Genomic DNA, 24,800 nt, shown 5'->3' on the forward strand with positions numbered 1-24,800 from the left:
TATATAGAGAAGAGCCTTTGGGGGAAAGGCAGCCCAACCCCTGGGCTGAAAAGTTCAGGGTTGGGGACAGGGGACAGAGATGTTGGAAGAACCTGGAGGGTAGGTCTACTGTGTATATAAAACATGCAACTCAGTCCCTTGTCCTGGGGTCTGAAGCCAAACACTTCTGCCTCTTTCACCAGTGCTGAGAAACCAAAGGAACAGCTCCCTAGCCTGATAAATAGATTTCACTACTGGGTTCTTGTTATCCTCCTATCTTTTCTTGTTCCTATGACAAAATGCTCTGACAAAAGCATCTTAGAGGAAAGAAGGTTTATTTGAGCTCACAGTTCAGGGCACAGTCCCCAAGCACAGGGAAGCACAGGCAGCAGGACCAGGAAGCAGCTTAGGTCACAACCAGGAGAAGAGAGTCACAAATGCATGCATGCTACCATTAAGCTCACCATCCTTACTATAACAATCAGGATGTTATATCATTTAAGCAACCAGTGTAATTCCTCATGGGCATGCCCAAAGGCCCATCTCCCAAGTCATTCTAGACACCATCAAGTTGGCAGTTAACACGAAGAATCATACTTGTCTCCCACACTGGGTCATGTCTCTGTTACCTGAGTGATTCGCTGTCTATTTTATCAGCTCTCCTGATGGTGTGTCTGGCTCCATGGTCACACAGCACAGAAGTGAGTGGCTTCAGGCGCCTTTATTCTATAATAGATCTTTTGGGAGGCTTGTAGTTAATTAACTTGGTGCAAGAGCGTACTCAGAATGTAGTATGGAAATGACCTCATGGAAATTTAATCATGATATACCATGGCTATTTCTTTGCAATCAGCAATTCATCAAGTGTAGTAAAAATAAGCACAGAATGGAGGGCTCTTGAACTGTAAAGTGTATTCATTTTCCGACTATAAATATGCTTACTGTTACTCAGCTTTAATCATAAAGAGTTGGATTCCAACTTGACTCAACTTGGAGTTGAGTCAGGGTTTCTATTCCTGCACAACCATCATGACCAAGAAGCAAGTTGGGGAGGAAAGGGTTTATTCAACTTATACTTCCATACTGTTCATCACCATACTTTGCTGTTCATCACCAAAGGAAGTCAGGACAGGAATTCAAGCAGGTCAGGAAGCAGGAGCTGATGCAGAGGCCATGGAGGGATGTTCTTTACTGGCTTGCTTCCCCTGGCTTGCTCAGCTTGCTTTCTTGTAGAACCCAGGCCTACCAGCCAAGGAAAGGACACCACCCACAAGGGGTCCTCCCACCCTTGATCACTAATTGAGAAAATGTCTTACAGCTGGATCTCACGGAGGCATTTCCTCACCTGAAGTTCCTTTCTCTGTGATAACTCCAGCTTGTGTCAAGTTGACACAAAACCAGCCAGTACATCCCCACAATTTCAATTTAGACTTTATAATTCTTTTTATTGTTGAAATTTAAGCTTGAAGCTTTTGTCTAGTTTTTTTGTTGTTTTGTTTTGTTTTGTTTTCAGAAGCAAACCTCCTTTTTAAGGCTGGGTTCTACAGAGCTGGTGTCTGGTACCAAGGGGAGGAGACCTTCCCTTGAGTTTCTTTTGTCTCCTGTTTCCTCCCACACTATAAACCAATGGAGTACTTCTTTGCTTTCAGTCTACACACAGCTGCTCCTTGAGTCTTAATGTGAGCTGTTTTGTACCGTCATGAATTCGAAAATTTGTTGAGTCAAACTAGCTTGTGACTTTTTGACCTTGATTCTGCACTGACTGCTTAATGAGAACAAATAAGAATGCCTTATAATTATTCTTCGATAGTGCCTCCCCTTCAGCCTCCCCCACCCACACCCCTGCCACTTCTATTTTGTGGAAACAGTTTGTGGGAACTTAAGATCTTGGAATTTAATATGGATCTCATCCATGGGCTTTTCTTTAGTATGCAAGTTTCTTTTCATCCTTAATAGAATTAATTTTCATTAATTTTTAAAATAAAGAGTCCAATTGTGTATGGTTCAGACGATCCTCAAGTTTACCGTGTAATTCAGGCTAGTCATCTTGGGGTCCTGAGCCTCTTGCCTCAGCTTCCTGGATGCTGAGATTACAGATGCCCACCACCATGCCTTGGTATGGTGTAGAAGCTCAGGTAAGAGGACTTTGGATGTAATGGATATTAAGGTCGAGGAAAGGAAAAATGAGGCTGTTGATGCGACTCAGTCAGTAGGATGCTTGCCCTGCATGGAGGTCACCCCGAGGTGGTTTGCTACTATACAGAGAAACGGCTTTTAACTTCAATCAGGTAAAAATTATTTAGAATTCATCTACAGGATTAAAACTCTGACTCTTGTTTAAGAAGCCCTTACTTGATGTCACAAAGATACCCCATTCTTTTTCCTCTAAATACTTTAAAATTGTGTCTTTTCCATTTAAATCATATCTGAATGAGTGAATGATGTCAATTAGTGATCCCTTTTATTATTTTCAAACTTGAACAGCCACGGGTCTCAGAGCTGTTTACTGAGCCTTCCTCATTTCCATGTAGTTAGCTCTATTGTACATCAAATGACGTATGGAGTGGCTTTATTCATCTTCTGTTGCTGCAATAAAATATCTGAGGTGAATGCTTAATAAAAAAAAGGTCATTTAATTCCTACTTCTAGAGGGTGAAAGCCCAAGATCCATGGACTGAATTTGTGTGACTTCTGGTGAAGGCTCCCTTGGCTGAGTCCAGAGCATCCTGGTGGGAACATGAGTGGGAATGAGCTGTCATATGGTGGTAGGAAGCCAGAGAGATGCAGCAGCCACCCTTGCTCTTTTGCTAAGACCCCGGAACTGACCAAGGTCTGGTGGAAACTATCTTAGTCTTTCACACTAGCAGTGCCTCCACTGGTTCACTCACCTTCCATTAGAGCCTGTTCTTAAAGATTCTGTCACCTCTCAATATTTCACATAAGGTTCCAAGCTTCCAAAGCATGAGCCTCTGGGAGACACACCTGAAGCCTATGTAAGCCATGGCACATGGTCAGGCCTGTTTCTAGTCTCTGCTCTGTTCTATATTTCTCTCTCTGAGCTACTAGCTGACGATTGATTACAGCCAATTTTGTAACAAAGCTTGATATCTGGTGGGACAAGGTTTATAAAAAAAAAACCTTATAATCTTCAGAATTTTTCTTTTTGCTAATTACAGTTTTTGTTTTAAAACTATGTAAGCTCCATAGACAACAACACTAGAATTTTAGAAATAATAGATTTGCTTTTGAATTTTATTTTATGTGTATTAGTGTTTTGCCTACATGTATGTGTGTATATATATATATATATATATATATATATATATATATATATACCACATGCATGCCTGGTGCCCATTGTGGTACGAGGTAGGCATTTGATCCCTTAGGACTGGAATTATAGATACTCGAGCTGCCATGTGGGCTCTAGAAACTGAATCCAGGTCCTCTAGGGTACGATTGTTCTTTACTTGTCTTTACTTATGTTTGAGTGTAGTATTTATTCAGTCTTCTCTATCCTGGATGTCCTTGCTTATGATTGGTCAAACCTATTGGTGATATTTTATTTGGGTTCACTGACATTTTTAGTTCTAGCAGTTCCATATGCCTTTATTCCCTTACACCTTATTTTTGCTAATTTTTCCATGTTGCTGATTTTCCAAATAAACATTACTCATTTTATCATCCATTTTGTTGATTCTCTGCGCATTGTTGACTCCCTCATCCTCAGTTGAATTCATTTGCTTGTTTGTTTGACTCTCCCTTGAGGCCGGGGCTTGCTTTCGCTCTTACACTTTTGAAGTATTCCTGTGGGGTTTTACCTGTTTAAACTCAGTAGCGGAGCACTGTGATGTTTTGCTGGAGTCACATTCATTGCCTTTTGTTCTCATGTAGCTGATGTTTCTGGTTGTGATTGACACATCTGATGGATGACTCTTCCCATCTCATTTGGGACATTCTTATGTGACACCTGCCCTTGAGGATTCAACATCTGGTATGATTCAGGGAGGAGAAAATGAACTTCTGTGACTGTAATAACATCAGAACACTCATGATTTAGAAATGCACCTACTGAGCATCCACTACTGTATGACCAGTGGGAATAAAGATGAAAACAGAGGGATTACGTGAAGTTACAATTATTTAGGACAGATGTTAGAACAGTAAGTTTGTGAGACCAAAGGAGGCAGGGAAGAGGAAGAGCAGGGAAGAAACAAGAGAATGAAAGAAATAAGGATAAGAGGGACAAGAGAGAACGCATCAGGTGGGGCAAAGAGAGCAAGAAAAAGATAAAGGAGGAAAACAAAAGTTCCTGATAATGACAAAACTTGAAAACCAAATTTTATAAATGTAAGGAAAGGAATAAAAGTTTAAAACCTAGGAATTTTTAAGTAAAAGGACCGAAAGATAAAGTCACACTAGTTGGACAAATGGGGACTGTAAGATCTGTATTGGCTTAGCACTTTATCTGCTGACTCCATGACAGTCAGCCACTGCCTTCTCTGATTGTCACCTTTTTGCCATCTGCAACTGTTTCTTGTATGAATGGCACTAAGCTTGTTGCCTGAGGCTCCTTATTGCTTTTCTTGTTTGTCTCTTAGTGCATTCATCAGTTCAATATAGCCATGCCTGCAATCTCCTTTCTCCCTTAATTATTCTTTCTCTGGGCACTGATTTCAAACTCCCAGATAGCATCTCATTAGGTGATGCCTGAGGAGAAAAATGTCTCTCATCACACTTATCTGAAATCAACACTTGAGATTTCTTTAAAATCATTCTTTAGTTTTTGAGATACTATAATTATCTTCAAATCTTTCTGTATAATCTCCCCGTGGTTTTTCAAAGTCATGACCTCTTATTTTCATTAATTGTTGTTGTTGCATGTGTATTCCTAAATCATCAGTACAACCTGTCAGCCTGTATGATGTTAATTATATGCATATGTTTTCAGGGCTGACCATTTGCTATTGGATAGCCATTTGTGCGCTCTCTCCTACAGAAGCCTATTTCTCTCACTCTCAGGATTCCTCAGTTGCTTGGAGTTCTTGTGTAGGGTTGAGACTTTCTGGGATCTTTCTCAATCATATTAACCTATCTGTTTTTTTTTTTATCTTTGTTCTTCAGCTTATGTTTAGGCAGTCATGTTGGTGAGACTTTATGTGGTGTAGTTTCTGACATTCCTAGCATACATAATTGCACAGCAAACTCCCTGTTCCTTAGATTCTTAAAATCCTTCTGCCCATTTTGCTGTAATGATCCCTGAGCCTTAGGTTGGGAGACCAGAGGCCCCACCCCCGACCCCACCCCGAGCTGTAGCTGACCTGAAAGCCTCCTTCCTGAGGGCAAGCTTCCAAAGAGGGTAAGCAAACAAACAGCAGTCCTACCCAGCTATGACAACCACGAACCACAAGGACCAGTATGGCACAAGACAGAAGTCATGCCTGATGGGAAACCTCATCAACTCCCCGGGGCTAGTGAAGTCATGGATCTCGGAGAAGAACCTACAATGGAGAAGAACCTACAACCGCTACTATACTGAACCTGCACAATCTCTAAACGACATTCTAAACATCTGTCCTTATACCCATAGATGAGTGGAGTCCTCATCCCACATTGAAGAAGTGTTTCTTTGCAACAGATGGAGACCACTATAGACAACCCAAACCAATCAAAAGGCTGAGCTGTGAAGCCCAGTCCCTGTGCAGATTGCTCTTTAGACCTCTGGAATAGTCTTTTACATTCGGTTTTAATTCATTATGTGCTCATGCCTGCCACAGTGGGCACGTGGAGGACAGCGAACTCTAGGGGAGTCTTTACTTCCACACTCCCTTAGACTCTTAAAACCCTTCTGCCCATGGATCCAGGGGATCAGGCTCCTGTTGTTAGACTTCAAGGAAGTGCCTTTACCCACTGAGGTCTCTCAGCAGCCCAGATGCTAATACTAGTTAATGCTACCAGTTTACAAATTTGAATAAAAATGGCGGGTTATGTTCCCAAATGACCCTGAGATGGAATCCACAGTATCTACTATCTATTTCCTTGAGCTCTGTTGTTACAGTTCATTGTACAACATTTTGTTTGTTTTGTTTTGAGGTGTTTTTTGGGGGGTTTGTTTTGTTGTTTTGTTTTTATTGGACAGGGTTTATCTATGTAGCCCTGGCTGTCCTGGAACTCACTTTGTAGCCAGGCTGACCTCAAACTCAGAAATCCACCTGCCTCTGCCTCCCGAGTGCTGGGATTAAAGGCGTGCACCACCACTGCCAGGCCATTGTAAAAAGTTTATCATATTTTTATAAATAGTATGATTGGAGAATAAATTGTTTGTCTGTCACATCATCTTAATAGTACAAGAAAAAACACTAGAAATAGTTAAAACAATTGAGGTTCCAGGGGATCATGGAAAGAAACCACTTAATATGTTCTAAATCATTTGCAATTAGTGAGGATTCGCTGTTAATCATAGCACACTGGGGAAGGAGTGCAGCACTCTAATCTAATTTATGCTCCACTAGATGTTTTAATGGAAAATGTCATTGGCAGCACCAGTGGAATTTTTGGCAACAATAGCAAGCTATGTGTGGTTGCTAATATGCTACATTAAGCAATGAGATAATTCCATGTTGTTGACATGTATTCATTTGTCTTTCTAATCACAAATAATTGAAAAAAACAAAAAAATGATTTATTAGTGTAGAAAGCCATTACATCCACTTCATTTCAGTAGTACCATATCATTTAACAATGCAGTCGCTTTTATTAGATCTTATATACTGTCACAGTGAAATCTATCAAAAATTGTCCTGGAAGAATTTCGTGTTTTCATGACAACTGGAGCATATAGCAAATACGTTTTAAAGTTTCAGGGCACATTAAAGACAGAGCTGTAGGAAGAAAGAGATGAAGGTTCAAAGAATAAATATTTTCATTTTTATTCATAATTTTTAAATACTTGTTGGTTCATGGAAGTCCCAACTCATTTGGGATGAGATTAGCCATGAATAAGTCCACAAATATATAGGCTAGTCCACAACTCCCCAGCTGTTAACTCTACCAGGCATGGTTTTATCTGGGACAATCAAGACATTAGCCATGGTTTTGAAAAAGATTTACACAGGTACAAATTTAAATTGACATTCAACTAAAGACTAATTTGATACATTTTATTTCTTCATTATATATTTGTTTCTCCTGAGGAATGATTAATCTGTTTGGGCTTAGAAACTGGTGAGCTTCATTTATAATTTTAAAGAGCTAAATATAGATGCTTTCATTTTGATTAAAGATATACATTTAATAGCCATTTCTAGCCGGGTACTTTTATTTTTGACTGACACATAATAGAGACATACATTTCTGACATTACAGTGGAATTCCAGTACAGAGCTATGATATAAAGGTCCATCGGGACACTGCAGAATCCACCACCTCATGTACAAGCCTTGGTACCGAGCAAAATCTTTTCAACAAATATTTGAAATGAAATTAATTGCTCTCAACTATTGTTATTTTGCTGTGTTTTGGAATACTAGAAGGTATTTCCAACCCAAATACACTTCGGTACCTACTCAGTGCTCTCCCTCCTCCTACTCAGTGCTCTCCCTCCTCCTACTCAATGCTCTCCCTCCTCCTACTCAGTGCTCTCCCTCCTCCTACTCAGTGCTCTCCCTCCTCCTACTCAGTGCTCTCCCTCCTCCTACTCAGTGCTCTCCCTTCTCCAACTCAGTGCTCTCTCTCCTACTCAGTCCTCCATCTTCTCAGACTATGCTAACAGCTCTTCTCCTGTAACAGAACCTTTATCTACTCACACTTATTCATAGTTTCCATTTTCAGCTGAAATTGAAGTATTCTAAAGCAGTTAAAAAAGATATAAATAACCAAAAGTGTTGGCTTCATAGTTTCTATTATCTTATTCTATATAGGCCCAGGATGGTTTGTGGCTATGACTAAGCTACTGAATACAATCCATACATTTAATATAAGATATTCCCAACCCAAATACACATTGGTACCTACTCACCTCTCTCTTCATCACTCCTCTATCTTCCTAGACTCTGCTAACAGCTATCCTCCTGTAACAGGATAAGCAGCATCAGGCCCAATCTTACTCACCTGTTAGCATTTTCCTATCAAGCCTCAGTCCTATGAGATAACAGGTTTTGGTCTTTAAGTTGGTACTTTGCGATCAAGATTACATCTGTCACTTGCTAAATCTTTGATGGGTATGGCATTGAAATCTAACAGCATGAGAATCAGAAGAACAATTCAGGTCCTATAATGGCTTCAAGGCAAGATTCAGAGTGACAATTTTCTGAATCTTGGATGCCCTTGGCTTTGAAGTACACAAGGAAAACTCCGAGCCTGTGTCCAACCCAATATGACCTTCTGCAGGGAAAGGGCTTATTTGTTATAGCTAACGTTACAGAGACTGAAGGCATATTTCATGCATCAAGCTGAAAAACTCTCTGTTAAAAAAATGTTCTTTCTGCTTTCTCAACATCTGAGATAATTATAGCATTGTCATTTTAGAGGAAATGAGATACAAAGAATACTTGAAAATTCTATTGTTTCATAATCCATGAAAGCTTTAAAACTCATTTTTTAAAGTTAAGCTGACATATTGTATTGCAAAGTGATGTATTTACAAAAAAAAATCTGCTGGCCTCTGACAAAGCTTTATTCCTAATTTCATATGTTCTCCATTTTATATGCCATTACAAGGTTTTAAACTGGACACCTGTCTTAATTTATAACTTAGGCTATAGCCCTGTTGGCTATGTAGGAAAATATACACATATCTTTCATCTAGAGAGGTCAGAGAGTTACTCTGGTTGCACAATACTCAAGAATTAAGTAAACAACAGGGACCGGAACTTTAAGAAAAATTAAAGGAATAAGGTGCCTATGTGCATACATCAACGAAATCCTGTTCACTTCCTGCTAGGAAATTAACTTGCATTTTATGTTTCTGAATCTTATGCAGATCACTAGAATTTTATATCGACTAAACTATGAAACTCCCTTCTCGCTAGAAGTTGAATTGCCTCTTAGTAACTTCATTATATAAGAAAACTGAACACTTATTAACCATTTACATATTTTTAAAATTTGCTCCAGCATGATTATGCTCGTTTTGTGAGAGACACACGCAGTACAGCCAAAAAACAATGTATTCTTGATCATGTGCTGTTGCTACAAACATATAATCTACCTATCTTCTGAGTAATTAGATGTTTTGACAAAATTATATCTCTGTAAAATTAAACTAGTTATATAAAGGTCTCAACTTGGGGAATTTCAACACTAGGTAAACCAAAATAAAGTACTTAAAATTTTTTTAAATTTATTTTATGTATATGAGTACACTGTAGCTTTACAGATGGTTGTGAGCCTTCATGTGGTTGTTGGTAATTGAATTTTTAGTACCTCTGCTCTTTCAGGTCAACCCAGCTCACTTTGGTCAGCCCTGCTTGCCCCTGTCAACTCCACTCAGTCCCTGCTCACTCTGGCTCAAAGATTTATTTATTATTATATATAAGTACACTGTAGCTGACTTCAGACGCACCAGAAGAGGGTGTCAGATCTCTTATGGGTGGTTGTGAGCCACCACGTGGTTGCTGGGATTTGAACTCAGGACCTTCGAAAGAGCAGACAGTGAGCCATCTCACCAGTCCCTAAAATACAGTATTAAAAGACAAAACATGCCGGGCGTGGTGGAACATGCCTTTAATCCCAACACTTGGGAGGCAGAGGCAGGTAGATTTCTGAGTTTGAGGCCAGCCTGGTCTACAGAGTGAGTTCCAGGACAGCCAGGGCTACAGAGAAACCCTGCCTCGAAAAACCAAAAAAAAAAAAAAAAAAAAAAAAAAAGAAGAAGAAGAAGACAAAACATTCAGACATTCATATTGTGATTTTTTTTTAAAGTCCTAGGAAAAGAGTTTGTTTAATTAATTCATATATTCATGATTTTTTTTCCTGTGTAAGAAACATTATCACTTCCTCATTTTGAGTAGGCATTGACCATCCCTTCAGTGCTACTCTGCTTACCAGGAAAGGGAGCGTGAGGTTTTTTAGTTTCTCACTAACTTGATGGTCCTGGGGGCAATTGAATTGTGCCTTGACATAGAAATTATTTGTGTATTCTTAGAATTCTGTCCACTAATTTTCCACTGAAACTCTGCCAAAGTCCACAAAAGCAACTGAGATAAATTGGGAAGTGTTGCTGGCTGTTAACAGCTCCAGACTGAGGCTTCCTTTCCTTAATGGCCAGTTCCATGAGATTTGCACCTTCTCAGAGGACCTTAGCAGCTTCGACCCATTCACTGCCCTCAGAAGCACTCTATACGCGGCAATAGTACTTCACCTTCATTTCTCACATGAGGAAACTTATGTGCAAGGAACACAGCTAGTAAACAGGACAAGTGGGACCCGATAGCAGCAGACATTCTGCCTCCAGTCTGTGTTCTTTCAATTAAATAAATCAAAATATATACACTGTTATTTTGTGTTTATTTTCCTCAATAGACTAGTGCTACTTTTAAGAGTTGTAAAAGTTTATCTATGGCACAGAATAAACAACAGGAGTAAAATATAATTATAAACTTCCAATATTCATTTTAATATGATATGATAAAATTCACAGGTGGCAAAATAAGTTACTGAGGTGTGAGGAGCAAATTGGCAACGGGTGTCTGGCAGAAGAGGGCTGCCTAACATCCAACTTGAAATTTTAAGCAAGAACGAATAATAGAGATAGAAATTTGTAAATCAGACTGTTTCTGATAATATTGAGACAGGCGTCAAATTCGTTAGCTTTATCATGACTAACATCAAGACAGAGGAGAGAGAGAGAAATTATAGGTGTTGATGCAGAACGTTGAAGTGCTCAGAGTTCGTCTGGGATTGTCAGCTGGATGACAGGGGCAGACAATCCAGAAGGATCTTGAAGAAATCCACTCTAGTGTTTGCCTGGCCCAGAAATCTGCATATTCTCCTCCTCTTACTTTATTTTTTTAATGGAATGTCTTCATTTATTAATTTTTAAAAATTATTTTATTTATATTCCAAATGTTGCCTCCCCTCCTGGTCCCCCCTCTAGGAGTTTTTCACCCCATCTCCCCTCCCCTTTGGCTCTGAGAGGGGTGCCTCCCCACCCACTTAACTCAAAAAAAAAAATGTCTCCTTGTGAATTTGGTTTATGGAAACTCAGACAGGAGGAGATCCAAAACTTTGAAAGAATAGACATGGCTGATACTTTTTGTTTTAGTCTCAGTAGACTTTTTTTTTCTCCCAATCAACAAACATAATGTGTAGTTATTGGGCATGTTGGAGAGATGGCTCAGTCATTAAAGACTAGGCTCAGAACCAAAAATATAAAAGGAATATCTTAATGCTTGTATTTATAGTTAATGTTGTATATGAAGAATTTAAAATGTTCATAAATATTTTACATACATTCTTACAGACATTAGCTTTTTTTTTTCTTTTTGTACAAGTTAACATGATTCTGACCAAAATTAGCCCATGTTGTGAGTGAGAAGGTTTGGTTCTGTGGGTTGGTTCTGGAAACCAGGACTTAAGGAAATTACTAGAAGTCTCACGAACTGAAGTTTCGCCATTTGTGACAAAACAGAAACAAGAGTTTTCTGTCTGCTTTACCAGGGAATCGATTTCTTTCTTTAATTATTGCCCTTGGTAGGAATGAATCGCTCTGAAAACCCTGTTTTATTTTTAACTCAGAAGTTATCTTTTTCTCATTTCCATTATAATTTCTTTTGCCTTAAGCTTATTTCTTATAATCTGTTTCCAAACACATATGGTATCTTAGTTTCTGCTCTATTGCTGCAAGGGGACACAATGACCAAAGCAACTTTAAAAAAAGAAAGCGTTTAATCGAGAACTTGCTTATAGTTTCAAAGAGGTAGTATATGATCATCATGGCCAGGGGAATGGCAGCAGGTAGGCAAGCAGGCATGAACCTGGAGCAGTAGCTGACAACTTACATGATCTACAAGTTGTAAGGGGGAGAGAGAAAGAGGAGAGGGAGAGGGGAGAGGGGGAGGGGGGAGGAAGAGGAGGAGGAGCAGGAGCAGAAGCAGAAGCAGCAGAAGAAGCAGCAGCAGAAGAAGCAGCAGCAGCAGCAGCAGAAGAAGAAGAAGAAGAAGAGGAGGAGGAGGAGGAGGAGGAGGAGGAGAAGAAGAAGGAGAAGAAGAAGAAGAAGAAGAAGAAGAAGAAGAAGAAGAAGAAGAAGAAGAAGAAGAAGAAGAAGAAGAAGAAGAAGAAGAAGAAGAAGAAGAAGAAGAAAAGGAGAGAGAGATGGAGGTAAGGAAGGTGAGGGGTGGTAGAGAGACAGACAGAGAGAGACACACAGAGAGACAGAGAGAGACATAGACAGAGAGAGAGAAGACAGGACCAGGAATAGACTATGGAAACCTCAAAGCCCACCTCCAGTGACAACGTCCAACAAGGTCATACCTACTAATCCTTCCCTAATCCTTTCACTAACTGGGGACCAAGCATTCAAACAATAGGAGCCTACGGAGGCCATTCTCATTCAAGCCACCACCTATAGCTTTATTACTACATTTTAAAACTTTAAAAGAACATGCATCTACCTATGTGTATCGATACATATGTAGAGGATGTATGGTGTCCTGTTCTTCCACTCTCCACCTTTAGTCCCTTAATACATGGTCTCTCCTGAACCTGGAGCTGAGGTAGCAGTTTGCAAGCCCCAATGATGCTTTAGTTTCCAGTCACCATCCTCTCTGTGCACACGTGAGGCTTATGTGCAGGTGTGGCCTGACCTGGCGTCTCACATGTGTGCTGTTGATCAAAACAAAGGTAAGTTCTTAACTACGGCACCATCCCCCCAACCCTTTTGTTTCTTTCCACTGTTGGTTTTTTTAGTGTTATTATTGTAATGTTTCTTCTCTTTCTAACATTTATTGGTGTGTTTATTTGCTTAGTTAGTTACAGAATCTTCAAGTGTTTCCTTAATAGGCCTACAACTTGTGTTCCACCTACCTCTGCTTCCTCAGCACTGGGATGCCAGGCATCATATTTAGCTTACAATGCTTATTTTAGTTTCTTGTTATTTCAATTCTTTGCTGCAGACTTTTGATCAGCAAAATCTTTGGCTCAGGAATTATATTTGAATCTAGTCAGTGAGTCTTGGCTTCGACTTGAGATGTTGAACACAAAAAGAATGTAAGAACTAGCTACAAAAATATTTGTCACCCTTTCGTCAAAATGAATAACGACAGAGGGTCCTGAGAGAAAATAATGATTAAGACTGTCAAAGGCCAGCTTTGACAGCACAGGGTAAACTGAGTCAGGCATGGAGATAGGTCATCAGCGATCAAGGTCACTGCTTATAGCAGCTGATGGGTCTTGGTTCTTAGCAACTTATGGGGGCTACTGCCTGTGACAACCAGCAGTTAATGAAAAGAAAGGGTAAATCAAACACACACACATACACACACATGCACACATACATACACACACACATGCACACACATATACACACATACACACATACATGCACACACACATACACACACATGCACACACACACATACACACACATGCACACACACATACACACACATGCACACACACATACATACACACACACATACACACACACATACACACACACACACACACACACTCTGAGTGAATGAAGCAAAATCAGGCTCCAGTGTTTTATTATTTCTCATATCCCCTTTTCTACCCACTAAGACAAAGTTTTTCTATGTAAGAAGAAAATTACCTCATAACCACAAGTCACATATTTTCTAAACAACAGTCACTACAAAAACATAGTCTTCAAAAACCGATTAAAATCATTACATAAAGGGACTTACAACAGGATTATTGATTATGTAATTTTCTTTTGAAACTCATACCTAACTAAACATTTCTCATCTGTCTTTCTCTCCACAATCTCATTGTAAGCCCAAAGCAATCATTCTTTTGCCGTAGATTAACAACGTTTAAGCAAGCCAAGTCTATAGTAGCAAGTTTCTCCCTGTGCTTGGCTGAGAACAATCTGTATTTCCTAAGGAACAGGCCATCTGTCTTACATTTTATTTTTGAAGTCTAGCGAATCTTCTGTTCTCTGTCCTTATACGCACAATAGAACTATTTACTTTTTATTCATAGCCTTCCTATTTCATGGGGCACAATCATCACATCCCTAGATCACAGGATCAAGGAACTCAGGCGCTACCTAGGGGGAATGCTCTCTTTGATCATTAATTGCCCCACACCTATTTTTCTTGCTGCTACAATTATGCTCTTATAATGCCTGAACTCCCCCTGTGCTCCCTTCTCTAACTTAGGCAGTTCTTGCCAGTCTATGAGGAAGGGACACATTCTATCTTTGATCCTCACTTTAAACTTTCTATCAACTACCTAAGCATCTCAAAATTATTTAAATCAAGCTACCTTCCTAAACTACTGAAATCAGAAATCCCACCAAATCATTAATTCATCTAAACAATGTTATCTCAAAAGTATTCATCCTCATATTGATCTGCAGGAAACTTGCCTAGCAGAGTGGGCTATCACCTAGGAAGTAATATACCAGGCTCGAAGCAGTGAAGGCCTCCTAGTATCCACTCACACCAAACCAAATAAATGAGGAATAAAGCAACTGACAAACAGGAGAAAGCACCTCATTAGCAAGACACAATCCTGGGATGAAGACCCCGGGGCTGTGCCTTTGTAGTGTGAACCCGTCACAGCCAACTGAGACAGTAGGCTGTTCCAAGGAAGTTCACTTGCCCACAGCAACTCTTCTTACATGACACCGCTGCAAAATAATTGGTCTAAGTAGCATAAGTGATTTTTTTTTTTTTTTTTTTTTTTTTGGTTTTTCGAGACAGGGTTTCTCTGTGTAGTCGTGGCTGTCCTGGAACTCTAACGTGAAGACAAAAGCTAAGAGTGAGCGGGTATTATGTCTTCAAAAGAGCAACTGACACTGGGAATGCTGTGGACTATGTGATGGTCACAATGGGAAAATACACAAAAATGAGAGGGGAAGGCAGGCAAGGAGAGTTTTTTAGTTAAATATCTGAACTGTAAATCAGCAGAACCGCTCCTGGGAACATATCCGATGGCTCTAGAAAGTAATTAGAGGGCTGCCTCATCTTTCCTGAAATTCCTCAGAGGACGGATCCAAAATAGACAATGTGATTGGGTCAAGTTTAAAGAGGGTGCAGTTTTCCTGCATTCTAGAATTCTAGGGGAAAAATGTTGGTTCCATTACCAGCATGTAATCAATCAAAACTACAGACAAGTATGAACTCATTGCAGGTCTATTAGAAAAGCTCACTGTTCTGATGTGGTAGCGAGGCAGGCAATATGTTAACTTCATATGAAAGGCTGAAAGTGGTTGGTAATAGTTAACCTTTGAATATTTGCATGGAAGTTCAAGTTTTAAGATTTCATTTTATCTATGTATTTGTGTGTGTGTGTGTGTGTGTGTATACACATGTGCCTTAACTGCACATGAAAGCCAGAAGATGTTAGGTGTCTTCTTTTGTCCTTCTGCATTTATTCCTTGAGGTAGGGTCGACCCCTATGGAGCTCATGTTCCCTTTGCTAAACTGGAAGTCAGATCAAACAATTCTCTGATCTCCACTCCATCATAACTGGGGTTATCGGCATGTTCAGGATGCCCAGTTTGGGATGTGGGTGCTGGCATCCAAATTCTAGTCCTCATGACTGCAAAGCAAGTGATCTTAACCACCGGGCCCATCTCTCCAACTAGATTTCAATTGTCCCTCTAGAATTAAGGTTTTCATGATCAGCCCATGCTTACTTAATAGGTGTGTATGCATCTGTGAAAGGCAACGTGTATTTGGAATGTACTTATTGGGGAAAAGCAAAGGTCTGGGAAATGGCTCAGTCAGTGAGGCACGTGCTGAGTTTGGATCCCTAGCACTCATATAGAATCCTGGGTGCAGCAGTTCACACTTAAACCTCAATGCTGAGGAGGGAGAGACAGGCAAAAGCTTGGAGCTTGTGTAGATGAATCAGTGAACTCCAGCTTCAGCGAGAGAACCTATCTCAAATAATATATAGTGAGAAGAACTAAGAAGAAACTGATATTGATCTCTGGCATTCATGTGTGCATATATGTATATATATATATATATATATATATATATACACATACATATATATATATATATACACACACACACACACACACATATACATGTACTCTCTCTCTCTCTTACACACATGGCCCTGTATATATACATATATTAATATTCATAAGCTCACTCGCCTATCCCCCACACTGACAGACACATGCAAAGTAGAGGGATCAATCTCTCAGAGTCTTTTTATTGTTGTTTAAGAAACTGCTGTTCAATGGAGGACTGTTTTCTCAGTGGCTATGGACTCATTTGGCTTTCATATGGTAACTGCAATGCCACAAATACAGCCATCAAACCACAGGGACTGTAACAACAGAAACTGGCTGTTAAGTGTAAGCTGTTTTGCATATGCCCATATGTATTGCTGAATTTTCAGGCACAGAAAGGGAGCCAGGAAGAGGTCCTCCATCCTCACCCAGATAACTCATTCTTCTTTTGTGTCTGGTGACCTTCCGACCTTCCCTTTTACCTTTCTTTCCCGAATTTCTCTCAGAGCTCAGTCTTTCTTCCAATTTTCTTATTTAAACTCTTTCCCAAAGAGCTTTTGCATCAGTGATTGACTATGAAGAGAAACCGGTATTAAAAAAATAATAAGTAAAGGGGAATTATGAAGAAAGGCCCAGCTCTGTGATTTTGCTTTCAACTCACCTATGGCTGTTGATACTTTTCAAAGTTCCTAGGTTCAAATTTTTACTTAAATAAAAATTTATATATGAAAGTATTCCTGAAAAAATCATGAGTGAATTTTCTACTAAGACAAAAGCATGTTAGCCTTTAGGTTATCGTTGATTTTTATTGATGTTGTGACATGAATGCATAATCTTTATTTCCTATATCATCTCTCCTCTCCCTCTGGCAGAGTATAGTCTAATGGGACTTTCTTTAAAGATAACATACAGACTCCAGAGTGTGTGTATTGTGGAAGAACTCACATTTCTCATTTTTTGTTAGTCAAGTTTTGTTTTTTCCTGTGCAAATTTTCTTTGAAAATGCATGATGAATAGGATCACAGACAACATAATAGAGAAATGATAACTAACAAGTTTTTATTAAACAAAAGTACATCTTGTAACTTGTCTTGTTATATTTAAGAAAAGTCAGGTTGACATGATTAAACGGTGAGCGTCTGTGATGTGTATAGTCTCCCCACCTTCAAGGCCAACTTTTTTTTTTAATTTTTAATATTTTTATTACATATTTTCCTCAATTACATTTCCAATGTTATCCCAAAAGTCCCCCATAGCGCCCCCCACTTCCCTACCCACCCATTCCCATTCTTTTGGCCCTGGCATTCCCCTATATTGGGGCAGATAAAGTTTGCAAGACCAATGGGCCTCTCTTTCCATTGATGGCCGACTAGACAATCTTTCGATACATATGCAGCTAGAGAAAAGAGCTCCGGGGTTCTGGTTAGTACATCATGTTGTTCCAACAATAGGGTTGCAGATCCCTTTAGCTCCTTTAGCTCCTTTCTCTAGCTTCTCCATTGGGAGCCCTGTGATACATCCAATAGCTGACTGTGAACATCCACTCCTGTGTTTGCTAGGCCCCGGCATCGTCTCACAAGAGACAGCTATATTTGGGTCCTTTCAGCAAAATCTTGCTAGTGTATGCAATGGTGTCAGCGTTTAGAAGCTGATTATGGGATGGATCCCTGGATACGGCAGTCTCTAAATGGTCCATCCTTTCATCACAGCTACGAACTTTGTCTCTGTAACTCCTTCCCTGGGTGTTTTGTTTCCAATTCTAAGAAGGGGCACAGTGTCCACACTTTGGTCTTCATTCTTCTTGAGTTACATGCGTTTAGCAAATTGTATCTCATATCTTGTGTATCCTAAGTTTTGGGCTAATATCCACTTATCAGTGAATACATATTGTGTGAGTTCTTTTGTGATTGTGTTACTTCACTCAAGATGATGCCCTCCAGGTCCATCCATTTGGCTAGGAATTTCATAAATTCATTCTTTTTAATAGCTGAGTAGTACTCCATTGTGTAAATGTACCATAATTTCTGTATCCATTCCTCTGTTGAGGGACATCTGGGTTCTTTCCAGCTTCTGGCTATTATAAATAGGGCTGCTACGAACATAGTGGAACATGTGTCCTATTTACCGGTTGGGACATCTTCTGGATATATGCCCAGGAGAGGTATTGCTGGATCCTCCGGTAGTACTATGTCCAATTTTCTGAGGAACCGCCAAACTGATTTCCAGAGTGGTTGTACAAGCTTGCAATCCCACCAACAATGGAGGAGTGTTCCTCTTTCTCCACATCCTCGCCAGCATCTGCTGTCACCTGAATTTTTTTTTTGTTTTTTGAAAAAATACATATACAAATTTTATTGGTCTCCTTTTGCACTCTTTTTTTTTTAATATTTTTATTACATATTTTCCTCAATTACGTTTCCAATGCTATCCCAAAAGTCCCCCATAGCGCCCCCCCACTTCCCTATCCACCCATTCCCATTCTTTTGGCCCTGGCATTCCCCTATATTGGGGCATATAAAGTTTGCAAGTCCAATGGGCCTCTCTTTCCATTGATGGCTGACTAGGCCATCTTTCGATACATATGCAGCTAGAGACAAGAGCTCCGGGGTTCTAGTTAGTACATCATGTTGTTCCAACAATAGGGTTGCAGATCCCTTTAGCTCCTTGGGTACTTACTCTAGCTTCTCCATTGGGAGCCCTGTGATACATCCAATAGCTGACTGTGAACATCCACTCCTTTGTTTGCTAGGCCCCAGCATCGTCTCACAAGAGACAGCTATATTTGGGTCCTTTCAGCAAAATCTTGCTAGTGTATGCAATGGTGTCAGCGTTTAGAAGTTGATTATGGGATGGATCCCTGGGTACGGCAGTCTCTAAATGGTCCATCCTTTCATCACCGCTACGAACTTTGTCTCTGTAACTCCTTCCCTGGGTGTTTTGTTCCCAATTCTGAGAAGGTGCACAGTGTCCACACTTTGGTCTTCATTCTTCTTGAGTTTCATGCGTTTAGCTAATTGTATCTTAAATCTTGGGTATCCTAAGTTTTGGGCTAATATCCACTTGTCAGTGAATACATATTGTGTGAGTTCTTTTGTGATTGTGTTACTTCACTCAAGATGATGCCCTCCAGGTCCATCCATTTGGCTAGGAATTTCATAAATTCATTCTTTTTAATAGCTGAGTAGTACTCCATTGTGTAAATGTACCATAATTTCTGTATCCATTCCTCTGTTGAGGGACATCTGGGTTCTTTCCAGCTTCTGGCTATTATAAATAGGGCTGCTATGAACATAGTGGAGCATGTGTCCTTTTTACCGGTTGGGACATCTTCTGGATATATGCCCAGGAGAGGTATTGCTGGATCCTCCGGTAGTACTATGTCCAATTTTCTGAGGAACCGCCAGACTGATTTCCAGAGTGGTTGTACAAGCTTGCAATCCCACCAACAATGGAGGAGTGTTCCTCTTTCTCCACATCCTCGCCAGCAACTGCTGTCACCTGAATTTTTGATCTTAGCCATTCTGACTGGTGTGAGGTGGAATCTCAGGGTTGTTTTGATTTGCATTTCCCTGATGATTAAGGATGTTGAACATTTTTTCAGGTGCTTCTCTGCCATTCGGTATTCCTCAGGTGAGAATTCTTTGTTCAGTTCTGAGCCCCATTTTTTAATGGGGTTATTTGACTTTCTGGAGTCCACCTTCTTGAGTTCTTTATATATATTGGATATTAGTCCCTTATCTGATTTAGGATAGGTGAAGATCCTTTCCCAATCTGTTGGTGGTTTTTTTGTCTTATTGATGGTGTCTTTAGTCTTGCAGAAGCTTTGCAGTTTCATGAGGTCCCACTTGTCAATTCTCGATCTTACAGCACAAGCCATTACTGTTCTATTCAGGAATTTTTCCCCTGTGCCCATATCTTCAAGGCTTTTCCCCACTTTCTCTTCTATAAGTTTCAGTGTCTCTGGTTTTATGTGAAGTTCCTTGATCCACTTAGACTTGACCTTAGTACAAGGAGATAGGAATGGATCGATTCGCATTCTTCTACATGTTAACAACCAGTTGTGCCAGCACCATTTGTTGAAAATGCTGTCTTTCTTCCACTGGATGTTTTTAGCTCCCTTGTCGAAGATCAAGTGACCGTAGGTGTGTGGGTTCATTTCTGGGTCTTCAATTCTATTCCATTGGTCTATTTGTCTGTCACTATACCAGTACCATGCAGTTTTTATCACAATTGCTCTGTAGTAAAGCTTTAGGTCCGGCATGGTGATTCCACCAGAGGTTCTTTTATCCTTGAGAAGAGTTTTTGCTATCCTAGGTTTTTTGTTATTCCAGATGAATTTGCAGATTGCACTTTCTAATTCGTTGAAGAATTGATTTGGAATTTTGATGGGGATTGCATTGAATCTGTAGATTGCTTTTGGCAAGATAGCCATTTTTACAATGTTGATCCTGCCAATCCATGAGCATGGGAGATCTTTCCATTTTCTGAGATCTTCTATAATTTCTTTCTTCAGAGACTTGAAGTTTTTATTATACAGATCTTTCACTTCCTTAGTTAGAGTCACGCCAAGATATTTTATATTATTTGTGACTATTGAGAAGGGTGTTGTTTCCCTAATTTCTTTCTCAGCCTGTTTATTCTTTGTGTAGAGAAAGGCCATTGATTTGTTTGAGTTAATTTTATATCCACTACTTCACCGAAGCTGTTTATCAGGCTTAGGAGTTCTCTGGTGGAATTTTTAGGGTCACTTATATATACTATCATATCATCTGCAAAAAGTGATATTTTGACTTCATCTTTTCCAATTTGTATCCCTTTGATCTCCTTTTGTTGTCGAATTGCTCTGGCTAGGACTTCAAGTACAATGTTGAATAGGTATGGAGAAAGTGGACAGCCTTGTCTAGTCCCTGATTTTAGAGGGATTGCTTCAAGCTTCTCACCATTTACTTTGATGTTGGCTACTGGTTTGCTGTAGATTGCTTTTATCATGTTTAGGTATGGGCCTTGAATTCCTGATCTTTCCAAGACTTTTATCATGAATGGGTGTTGGATCTTGTCAAATGCTTTTTCCGCATCTAACGAGATGACCATGTGGTTTTTGTCTTTGAGTTTGTTTATATAGTGGATTACGTTGATGGATTTCCGTATATTGAACCATCCCTGCATCCCTGGGATGAAACCTACTTGGTCAGGATGGATGATTGTTTTGATGTGTTCTTGGATTCGGTTAGCAAGAACTTTATTGAGGATTTTTGCATCAATATTCATAAGGGATATTGGTCTGAAGTTTTCTATCTTTGTTGGGTCTTTTTGTGGTTTAGGTATCAGAGTAATTGTGGCTTCATAGAATGAGTTGGGTAGAGTACCTTCTGTTTCTATTTTGTGGAATAGTTTGTGAAGAACGGGGATTAGATCTTCTTTGAAGGTCTGATAGAACTCTGCACTAAACCCATCTGGTCCTGGGCTTTTTTTAGTTGGGAGACTATTAATGACTGCTTCTATTTCTTTGGGGGATATAGGGCTGTTTAGATCATTAACCTGATCTTGATTCAACTTTGGTACCTGGTATCTGTCTAGGAACTTCTCCATTTCATCCAGGTTCTCCAGTTTTGTTGAGTATAGCCTTTGGTAGAAGGATCTGATGGTGTTTTGGATGTCTTCAGGATCTGTTGTTATGTCTCCTTTTTCATTTCTGATTTTGTTAATTAGGATGCTTTCCCTGTGCCCTCTAGTGAGTCTGGCTAAGGGTTTATCTATCTTGTTGATTTTCTCAAAGAACCAGCTCCTTGATTGGTTGATTCTTTGAATAGTTCTTCTTGTTTCCACTTGGTTGATTTCACCCCTGATTTTGATTATTTCCTGCCGTCTACTCCTCTTGGGTGAATTTGCTTCCTTTTGTTCTAGTGCTTTTAGGTATGTTGTCAAGCTGCTAATGTGTGCTCTCTCTAGTTTCCTTTTGGAGGCACTCAGAGCTATGAGTTTTCCTCTTAGAAATGCTTTCATTGCGTCCCATAAGTTTGGGTATGTTGTGGCTTCATTTTCATTGAACTCTAAAAAGTCCTTAATTTCTTTCTTTATTCCTTCCTTGACCAAGGTATCATTGAGAAGAGTGTTGTTCAGTTTCCACGTGAAGGTTGGCTTTCTATTATTTATTTTGTTATTGACGATCAGCCTTAGTCCATGGTGATCTGATAGGATGCATGGGACAATTTCAATTTTTTTGTATCTGTTGAGGCCTGTTTTGTGACCAATTATGTGGTCAATTTTGGAGAAAGTATCATGAGGTGCTGAGAAGAAGGTATATCCTTTTGTTTTAGGATAGAATGTTCTGTAGATATCTGCCAGATCCATTTGATTCATAACTTCTGTTAGTTTCACTGTGTCCCTGTTTAGTTTCTGTTTCCACGATCTGTCCATTGGTGAAAGTGGTGTGTTGAAGTCTCCCACTATTATTGTATGAGGTGCAATGTGTGCTTTGAGATTTACTAAAGTTTCTTTAATGAATGTGGCTGCCTTTGTATTTGGAGCATAGATATTCAGGATTGATAGTTCCTCTTGGAGGATTTTACCTTTGATGAGTATGAAGTGTCCCTCCCTGTCTTTTTTAATGACTTTGGGTTGGAAGTCAATCTTATCAGATATTAGAATGGCTACTCCAGCTTGTTTCTTCAGACCATTTGCTTGGAAAATTGTTTTCCAGCCTTTCATTCTGAGGTAGTGTCTATCTTTTTCTCTGAGATGAGTTTCCTGTAAGCAGCAAAATGTTGGGTCTTGTTTGTGTAGCCAGTTTGTTAGTCTATGTCTTTTTATCGGGGAGTTGAGTCCATTGATATTAAGAGATATTAAGGAGAAGTAATTGTTGTTTCCTGTTATTTTTGTTGTTAAAGTTGGCATTCTGTTCTTGTGGCTGTCTTCTTTTAGGTTTGTTGAGGGATTACCTTCTTGTTGTTTCTAGGGCGTGGTTCCTGTCCTTGTATTGGTTTTTTTCTGTTATTATCCTTTGAAGGGCTGGATTCATGGAGAGATAATGTGTGAATTTGGTTTTGTCGTGGAATACTTTGGTTTCTCCATCTATGTTAATTGAGAGTTTGGCTGGGTATAGTAGCCTGGGCTGGAATTTGTGTTCTTTTAGTGTCTGTATAACATCCGTCCAGGATCTTCTGGCTTTCATAGTCTCTGGTGAGAAATCTGGTGTAATTCTGATAGGCTTGCCTTTATATGTTACTTGGCCTTTTTCTCTTACTGCTTTTAGTATTCTATCTTTATTTAGAGCATTTGTTGTTCTGATTATTATGTGTCGGGAGGTATTTCTTTTCTGGTCCAGTCTATTTGGAGTTCTGTAGGCTTCTTGTATGTTCATGGGCATCTCTTTCTTTAGATTTGGGAAGTTTTCTTCTATAATTTTGTTGAAGATGTTTGCTGGTCCTTTGAGTTGAAAATCTTCATTCTCATCCACTCCTATTATCCGTAGGTTTGGTCTTCTCATTGTGTCCTGTATTTCTTGGATGTTTTGAGTTAGGATCTTTTTGCATTTTACATTTTCCTTGATTGTTGTGCCGATGTTCTCTATGGAATCTTCTGCACCTGAGATTCTCTCTTCCATCTCTTGTATCCTGTTGCTGATGCTCGTATCTATGGTTCCAGATTTCTTTCCTAGGGTTTCTATCTCCAGTGTTGCCTCATTTTGGGTTTTCTTTATTGTGTCTACTTCCCTTTTTAGGTCTAGTATGGTTTTGTTCATTTCCATCATCTGTTTGGATGTGTTTTCCTGTTTTTCTTTAAGGACTTCTACCTGTTTGATTAGGTTATCCTGTTTTTCTTTAAGGATTTGTAACTCTTTAGCAGTGTTCTCCTGCAATTCTTTAAGGGATTTTTGTGCTTCCTCTTTATTGTCTTCTACCTGTTTACCAGTGTTCCTTTGTATTTCTTTAAGTGTGTTATTAAAGTCCTTCTTGAAGTCCTCTACCATCATCAGGAGATATGCTTTTAGATCCGTGTCTTGCTTTTCCGGTGTGTTGGGGTGCCCTGGACTGGGCGAAGTGGGAGTGCTGGGTTCTGATGATGGTGAGTGGTCTTGGTTTCTGTTAGTAAGATTATTACGTTTACCTTTCGCCATCTGGTAATCTCTGGGGTTAGTTGTTGTCGTTGTCACTGTTTAAAGATTGGAGCAGAAGCTGTGTTCCACTCACCAGCAGTCTCAAAATCCTGTGGCGGGGGTCGTGGGTAGCTGGCAGATGTCAGCCGACCCTGCGCTCTAGCTACACCGGAGCTGTTCCAGCCGGATGAGGCCTGTGGCCCTACTCAGGCCGGTTTCTGCTTCCCTAACTAATGCAGTCTCAGGTCCCGCGCACAATTGGATTGGAGCAGGAGCTGTGTTCCACTCACCAGAAGTCTTAAGATCCTGTGGCGGGTGTTGTGGGTAGCTGGCGAGTGTCAGCCGACTCTGCGCCCTAGCTACCCCGGTGCTTTTCTCCTTCAAGGCCAACTTGATCGATGTTTATTCACAGGTGTAGGCTTCTTGACTCACAAACGTCAGCTGTGACCATACATCAGCTGTGACCATACAGCCTTACATCATCTGTGCTGTCTCACTCTGACATTTTCATAAACAAATGAATCTGCCTTTATAACCCAAACAAAATCAATCTGTGACTATCAACAAAAT

The sequence above is a fragment of the Mus caroli genome, unplaced genomic scaffold (assembly GCF_978045245.1).
Source record: "Mus caroli unplaced genomic scaffold, Mus_caroli_1 scaffold_19, whole genome shotgun sequence".
Classification (NCBI taxonomy): domain Eukaryota; kingdom Metazoa; phylum Chordata; class Mammalia; order Rodentia; family Muridae; genus Mus; species Mus caroli.